The following is an 8916-nucleotide window of genomic DNA, read 5'->3' on the forward strand; positions in this document are numbered from 1 at the left end:
CATCAAATTTTCATTTTTGGGTGAACTATCCCTTTAAGTCATTATAATTTATTTAATTCATAATATATATATATATGTGTGTGTGTTTGGTTATAAGTTTTTGGCTCAAGGTCTGCATTTAAAGTCACACCAGAGGTGTTCAGCTGGGATCAGGACTTGGCTTTCTGCAGACCACTCAAGTTCTTCCACACTGACTCAATTATTTCTTTTTGAAACTTGCCTTATACACAGAGGCTTTGTCATGTTAAAGTAGAAAAGGGTTCTGTCCAAACCATTGCTATAAAATTAGAAGCACACAATTCCCTAGAATATCATTATATGACACACACACAGAGTATATGTCATTAAAACTGACGTGTGTGTATATACTGTATGTTGTTGAAAATTGTTGACATCCTCCATGCAAAATAATATACCAACAAACAAAGACAAAAACTGGCTTTACCCCACAGTTTACCCCACTCTCCTCATTCATGAATTGCTGAAGTCAATCAGCTTGTCTTTTCCGAATACCTCCACAACATAATTCCATACTCAACCGAACGAGTCAGTTACACAAATGTTAAGGTCGTTTGAGGTTTTCCAAAATTCAAAATTTCCAATTGTTTTCCTCCCACCAGAAAACAGCAGTGAACTTCACTCCAACTGTTTCTGCACTCATTCATTGTAAATACCAGCTCCAAGAGGAGCAAAACAGTTAGTAAGGAATGAAGTTTATCATGTGGACTAGGATCCAAGCAGCGTGTGTGAAACTATTTAGTTACAGTACACGGGTCCGTCATTTCACCTTCTCACGTGACTGGACCCATTACTGCAGCAACGGCATTCGTTCCTGCCGCAGCGCTCCCTGCAACATCTGTTTAAGCTCCACTGCTTGGCTCTTCACTCATTCGGGTGCATTTGAAGGTCCACGGGGCCCGGAAACATCCCTGTACTTGTAAACATTCAGTGGAAAACTCTGCTGTGAGACAACACCAAGGTCGGTAATTATCTGTTATTGCGTGCAGCTGGTTTACTCCAACATTTCCACGTCCACTCGAAAATCACGGAGAGATGTATTTCAGGAAAACTAAAGGTCAGCATTCAGTCCTCTGAGTCACACTTCATTTTTTGTCAGCAAATAAAGTCATCATTTAGGCATTGAATTTATTTCCATTCATAAAATTCATAAAGAGTTTGTGGCTTCTTGGCAGCTTTCACAAATACACTTTGGTGTCCCATGACAATTTAAGTAAGAGAGACACAAATCACAGTTTTTTGTTAGAAAATGACATTATCCAATATATTACATATCAGATATAAAATGAATCTAACAGGAAAAGTAGCTAGTTTTAAACGGCACATGTTCATATCCCTCCTTAAAATAGTGATTTGGATTTGTTCCACGTCATAAGTCTTAACCGTTGTGGCTGTAACCAACAACAAGGATCATACAACATATCATAATTTTAACATTATTGGCTAAATTTATATTTAGTTACGTTAGTTTCGTTTACATTATATTTTTTCTGGTTAAAAATTCTGATTTAAAAATCAATTTTTAAAACAAACAAACTAAAAATTATAAATAACACCAGGTTTGTTGTGCTTGTTAGGGATGCAAGATGTTGTGCTTACATATCAATATAAATAATAATAACTACTATCATGATTATTATTATTACTAAATAAAACTATTAAAGAAAATATGAAATATTACTATTTTAATTACACTTTTAGTACTTAGAAATAAATTTAGCTCTATAATAAGTTGAATATAATAATAATAATACATTATTATATGGAAAACTGCAGGTTGCAGTACCAATCGTGTTAAATTAAACTATTACATGTATTAATTTTATTTTAATTAATGAGAAATACAATATTTGGTGTCAAACGACAACGTGACAGCTTAATTCAGGCTATATCTGTATTTCTGTTACTTGTCTATTTAATCATGATGTTTATGAATTTGCATTGCTACAAAAAAGCTAATCACAAAAATCAGTGCATTTAGACTAAAATTGCTTTTAAATTTTCACCAGACTTTGGGCCAAAATTTCGAACCTAGTAGAAAATATTACTATAACTTAACAGCTTGTATAATATTTAATTTGACCTAGTGAGGTTTTCCGCAGGTTTTTTCAACAAACGGTCCGTGAATAAATAATTGTTTTGAGATATATTTTGTACCCTATTAGTGGAAAGTGCCTGATAAGCATTATATCTTAGCATGGTTAAAGGCGAAAAAACTAGGTTGAATAATACAGGACATTAAACTATTTAACATGGTTTAGCAGTCATGTAGTTCTCCAAGTATTGAACAAAAAAGGGTAGACCAAAGATTTAGACCAGAGATTTAAAAAATTATAGCTTGACTTCAATAAGTCACAACAAGCAGGAGATCAGGGCGGTGTGGATTTCACTCGGAGCCCTCCGTGGATTGCTGGAACAAACTCAGGTTTAGAAATTCAGATAAACAGGGTTTCATTCACACATGCAAACACTCAAACACAACAATAACATTCAGTTATTCAGTTCGGCTTGGAAGCTCAAAAAAGGAAGAGACTCGTATCCAGAAATTATTCTCCTTACTTTTTTTCATCCATGTGAATACTCAGCATTCAACCATGCTCACATCTGGGAGCCATTTTGTCCAAATCCAACATCTGGGCCTGGCACCTGATATGACAGGAATGATGCTCTGGAAATATCCGATATTAATATTAATATTTCACCGGACCTAGTCCAGGTGTGTGGCTCGGCAGTGAAACGGGCGATAACCTGCACATTTTTGCTACATTCAGACAGCAACCGGGGACCAAGATTGACCGCCAATAGCTCCAGACCAAAACATAACTCGACTGTCACGGATGTGATTCTTGAAAATGAAATATGAGCAACATGATACTGTGCGCATGGGGAGCATTGAGGAATAACTTGATGAACGTCAAGCAAATGTCACTGGAAAACTGGAAATGGGGCCAGTAAATATAATTGAAAAAGTTCAAATGGTTCAACAGGGATTTTTTCCACTTGTTTGATGACAATAGAGGTCCATCCAAAAAATACAAAAATTAAAATGACAACGGAAACTCCACAGACAGTCTGAGACGCCTAACAACACTCTCGCTATTAGTTTTTTCCAACATTCAATGGGCTACAAATTAAGCTAAATAAAATTAAAGTAATTTTACCGAAACCCAATCATGCTTCAAAAGACCAACAGAAGATGAAAACGAGAGGCTTAACCAGAAGTTCTCATCCGTGCATGCCAGGATAATTTCTTCAATACTCAAAAACCGACTTCAAATCCCATTTGGAAGATTCCATTGATGTAGAACATTGTTTATTTGTGTATCACAATCAAGTGAGAACTTTCTAAGAAGGCCTGTGAGCACTTAAATGTTAACAAATGTTTCAATTACATTCAAATACAGCCATCATTTAGTCTCAGCTTCAGGCGTCACGTCCACAGACCGCTGGCTGAACGTCTGATGCATATAATGGCACACAAAATGGGAAACGCTTTTGGAAGTCATCATCTGATTGGCTGAATTCTACAGGACTTTCGGGAGAAGTGCTCATCACATTTTTTTTTTATCAGTCTGCCTGGAAACAAAGCAGTCATGATGCCAAACTCCCTCATGGAAGAAGAAAAATGTCATGTTAACAACTGTGACAATGAGCACTTATTAGGATCAACTAAACACTGGATTTTCAAAAGTATGTAAAGTTCACAGTGTAGACGAGTGAAGACGACGTTCTTGATTGAATGGATTACTGGTTGCACAACATAAGATTTACAATTTAACACCCCTAAACAAGGACACCCCTTGCATTTTCAAAAGGGGCCTCCACTAAGATATAGTTACTTATTAAGCAAACAAAAAATTTTAAAAGTGTAACTATCGCTTTCAGAGAAATGCATCAAAATTTAGTGAGATTAATGCTTTGATCAATCAAAAACACCTGCCAACGGGTTATGAAAATTACAATAGAGAATAATATATTATTATTAATAATAATAGAGTATTATATTTTTTCTGGGATGGTATGTTTTAGTCCAGATTAAAATGCAAAAATGTATAAGTATAAGATGTTGGAAAACTGATCAAGTATTTTGAGTTGTTTGATAAACACCAAAGCGAATACAAAAGTGGCTGTTTGAAAACTGTACTACTGAATTGTGTACTGGGGTAACCATTGCAACTGCTGTATTTCTGCTGTTTCATAAGCGCCACCTACTGTCAGAGAGTGAACTTGCATTTTTATTCAGCCCGTCTACTGTTTTTGTTCAGATCAATGCGAAAATCAGACCGGATTTTCATGCAGCAAACACGCAGTGGTCGATGGAAAAGCGGCTAATACATGTTCTAAAACAATTTTAGAACTTTTATTTTGAAGTGTCCACGATAACAGTGCACCAAACTGACACTGTTGTTACATTGATACAGCGTCTTCAAAGCATTCGCGAATGCCAAGTTAAACCACTATTTCAACATCTTCTCGCAATTCAATTCCTATTTTGCCTCTTCTCTGCACCAGACTGATAGTGCTGCCTTCTTCATTTTCATACATTAAAGCACTGACACAAGCACACTTTATCAAAGTTATTATTACCAGGCATTACTGCTGAACCCCTGGCATGGGGCCCCCTGGTGGCCACAGGGGCCCTATGCAACCACTTATACCGCTTAAGTAGGGCCAGCACTGCCCCTAAACACGGCACTGAACAAAACGAATGCTGACTGGTTGCTTTACATGTCAGTCAGATGGCCTGTTGGGCCGATGAAATCTGTGATGGAGTCCAGACCTTCTGCTGTCAGTCTGAAGGTCTGGCTACGCAAGACTAATCCCCACTAGGCCTTTTAGAGGTTTCCAATAGTTCCTAGAAAGACATCTTGAATGATGTTCATGCAAAAAGAGGACACTTGGTAACTTTTCTAACTTCAGAAAAGGTAGATGACAAGAAAAACAGGAAAAGGTGAAGTTATGCTTCATGAAAAAGAAAGAACACTGAATTATAGTGTTTCAACAGGCTAAAGTTATGGATGAAGGTCATCCGAAAAACGGCTGATTTATCGACCAGGTTTGGTTTCCATCTCTGGTCAGAAGTGAAGATAAACCCCACCGATATTCAAGCACTAGATCAGTTAATCAGGCCACATGACCTTGTGCTTCCTTCCTATTTCAGCTTGCAACTGAAAGTTTCAAATCCCACGAGAGTTGAAAAATTATTTCAGTTTTGCTGTTAAACAAGGTACTTAACCTCATGTTACTCCAGGGGGAATGACCCTGGTATACTGCAATAGCATCTGCTAAATAGTAGAGAACTACACTGACAATGATTGACAACCTAAATGGTGCAATAACTGCAAATGGGGCCAGGTTGATCTCTTATGTCAAAACAGAAGACATAAGTTGTGTATACAATGTTTTTACAATTTTTGTTAAATGTGGTAATATCAGTGGTAATGTTGACAAAAAAAAGGCAAAAAAAAAAAAAAAAATGAGGTTTTTAAGTTTTCTAAAAATCGAAAAATGCAGAAAGTTTCGAGTGAAGGGTAGGTTTAGGGTTAGAGTAAGTGAATAGAAAATAGTGTTTGTACAGTATAAAAATCATTAAGTCTATGGAATGAACCCATATAACATGTGTGTGTATTAGCTAAACAAAGGAGTTAGTCTTTTTATTCCAAAACTTTTTCAAAATGTCATTTGACTCAAACACAATACATGATTTGAGATGTGGTGAAAATGACACTGTGTGAATGTTTATGACGTTTCGGATTAAATGATAAAAATAATTTTCAAACACATTGTTCGCTGAAAAATTTAACTAATGAGTTTATGAGGGGTGTTTTTTTTAAAAGTTTGTAAAAGTTTAAAAGTGCCTAAGAAATACCCAATTATATAACCACAACGTGCCATAATTCAATACATTTTAGAATTTCTACACTGTAAAAAATGCAACAGCACATTTTCCAGTTTACGAAACATTTTGAGTCTCCAATACTAAAAAATGCTATTTTCTTGAAACTACATAAAAACCCTTGATAAAAAAAATCTACAAAGACCAACAAAATTACCCCAAATGTTGCCCCAACTAGTCAAACACAGTTGTCTGAACAAAGAATCTCATATTGTTGAAATGTTAAGGCTTTGTGAGTTCCCAGCATGCATTGCAGCATGAATAAATTATGCAGTTACTGTTATAGAATTATTGTTTTGCTGTTTGCTGACTTCATTTAAAATTTTCTGTTGTTGTTTTATCATTATTGTTAGTTATTTGTTGTACTAACTGTGATGTAAAGAGCTTATCTTTTTAACATTTGTTGGTTGTCACCATTCTTGAGGTTAGCGTGTCTAGTTTTGAGGCCTAGAGTATGTTCATCCACTCATGTCCATTTCCTGGATATCTTAGTCTTGTAAGTTGTTTAACAAGCAAAGACAATGTTGTCTACTTATTAGACTAAGTTGCCCATTAACTTTTGTCATTCGTAAACAAACATAAATGTGATAATGCGATGACTTTATACACATTGTTTTTTTCATCCAGGCAACAGAAAAAAAATTAATTACCCCAACGACAGTAATTGTTTTTTTCAGTTGCTGTGACAAGAATTTTTCTATTAGCAAAATAAGACAATCAGCATTGCATGAAAAAACTAATTTACATTTACTAAACAAAGTATCTTTACTGAGCAGAACTAAAAAACTATTGTTGAGAGAACTCAAAAGTCTTACTGCATCAAGTTGCCTTATTATTTTACATTTTCTCAACTATTTATTTTTTACAATGTATGTATCATAAACAGATAATGATGTGGTGTGGTTACAGTGGTAATCTGTCAGTTTGTGTTGAGAGAAATATGTTCTTGCAGATATTTTTCTATATTTAACACATGGTATACATGTTCTCTTGTTGTTCTCTGGCAGATGCCAAAACTTTAAACTGCCTTCCATTATGTAACTATGAATGACTAATATGTTTTCAAATTATTTGAGTAAAAGTGGTAGTGAAAGGCTAAATATAGCCAACCGCATAGGGAAAATTAAATATTGATGGCCTCACTAGAGGTTCAATGAGTGTTTCGAATCAACACGGACAAAAACAATAGCTGCTAATTCTGATCATATGATGTGGTAGAGCGAGAGCCTCGGTGCACTGATGGGATCTTTAAGTGCATGCACTCTCTGTACCAACATGTGGTAGGAATTAAACATTAGTGTGTGTGTGTGTGTATGTGTGTGTGTGCGCGTGTGTGTGTGTGTGTGGACGGGAACTTCAGCATCTTTGGTGTACAAAATCGGGTTCAAATTGCAGCAGTGTTAAATTCCTTGCTCTAGTGGCCTGTACATATGATAGTGTTTCACTTTTCACTTTATTAGCTACTGATGTTGATCAAAGATATGATCTTGACTTGTTTTTAAGCAATCTCGGCAATAACAGCGGACACTTCTTTTTCTGGGTCATTCAGTAGGTACTACTAGACAATCTATTACACTTATTTTTTTATAGTGTAACTCTGTATGTGCAGACTCCCAGGGGAGGAACTAAGTAGCTAAGAAGCAATGCTACTAACCTACCTACTGTGCATGTTTCAGTAGCCTGACAATAGTCAAGATGTTCAAAATATCACTTTTCCACTAAAAAATTACTTTTTCCCAAGAACTAGCATTTGTGTGACAAAATGCTTTACAAAATAAAACAAATAAAACGCTTTACCAAATAAAAGATTATGACTTGAAATATTGCTTTCTATTACATATATTTATGGAAAGTTGGACTATTTTTTGTCAATAAGTTAGATATATTAAGAAAAAAAATCAAGTCTATCTCTCTTTTAAGCCCTAATTCATATCTTTAAAACATTACTGCTCTAAATAAACTATATAGGGGTGTAACGGTACACGTATTCGTAACGAAAATTTTCGGTACGGGTCTTTCGGTTCGGTGCGCATGTGTACCGAACAAACCGTTTCATTTTTTACAGCAAATTCAGACAATAAATGCTGTTTTGGCGCTCTTTGATGTAACGCAACAGATCGCCGTATAACGCCTCCGTTCTGACGGCAGCGCGGAGCACAAGTGAGCATTCATTCTTTCCTCTTTATTACTAGTTTTAACGCAAAATAAACATGAACGAACATCTCATGCCTCGTGTAATCGCTCAATTAGTGTTTCAACCATGGAAAGACATCAATAAAACAGCTTGCAAACAAAAGGCCACGTAGCATTTCATTTACCTCAGGCAAGTCATCAGTGTCTACAGCTCGTTATTTCCTAGAGAAATTAAGTCTAGTGAAGAGCATTTTGCGAAATATTAGACTATACTTCATTATATTTACTTTACCTGTTAGTGACTAGTAACTGTTATTCTTAATTATTTAATGTATGTTTAAATAAATATTTTTATTTAATATTTATTATTTAATATTTTTAAAGTTATGACTCTGTAAATTATTATATTTCAACAACAAATAGAAATTGTATAATTTAGAAGTTAATTTATAAACAATTTATTTGTTTGCATACAATCTTTTTTTTATTTGAGTGTTGATTATTATAGTTAAAAATAAATAGTAATTGAATTTAAGTTTGGGCTCTGTTGTTAATTGTAACCTTATAGTAATGTAAAAGGGCTCCCTATAGTTTAGAGCAGAAGCTGAGGTAGATTTTTATCCCTAAATTTTTTTTAATTAGAATTGAATGTATTTAAAGAAAGAGCAGTTTGTTCAGTAATCCATTGTTTAATTTTATATATTTTTTAAAGCAATTTATGTTGTGCTGTATCAAAATCATACCGAACCGTCATGTCATAAAAAAGCAAAATCTAGAACTGACAAAAAAAAATAAAAGTTAAAAGTTAAAAACTAAGAACTTCAAAATTAAAACGAAAAATAAAATTCTAAAAATATAAACGGATTCAA

At 34.7% G+C, this 8916-nt stretch overlaps 1 protein-coding gene across 3 annotated transcripts in view; it reads right to left on the reverse strand.

Moving 5' to 3' along the window:
* The window catches only part of LOC107687505 (succinate--hydroxymethylglutarate CoA-transferase-like), a 123825-nt gene that overhangs the window by 64085 nt on the left and 50824 nt on the right, over positions 1-8916 (reverse strand). The window lies entirely within an intron of this gene.

The sequence above is a fragment of the Sinocyclocheilus anshuiensis genome, unplaced genomic scaffold (assembly GCF_001515605.1).
Source record: "Sinocyclocheilus anshuiensis isolate Anshui unplaced genomic scaffold, SAMN03320099.WGS_v1.1 scaffold870, whole genome shotgun sequence".
NCBI classification, from domain to species: Eukaryota; Metazoa; Chordata; class Actinopteri; order Cypriniformes; family Cyprinidae; genus Sinocyclocheilus; species Sinocyclocheilus anshuiensis.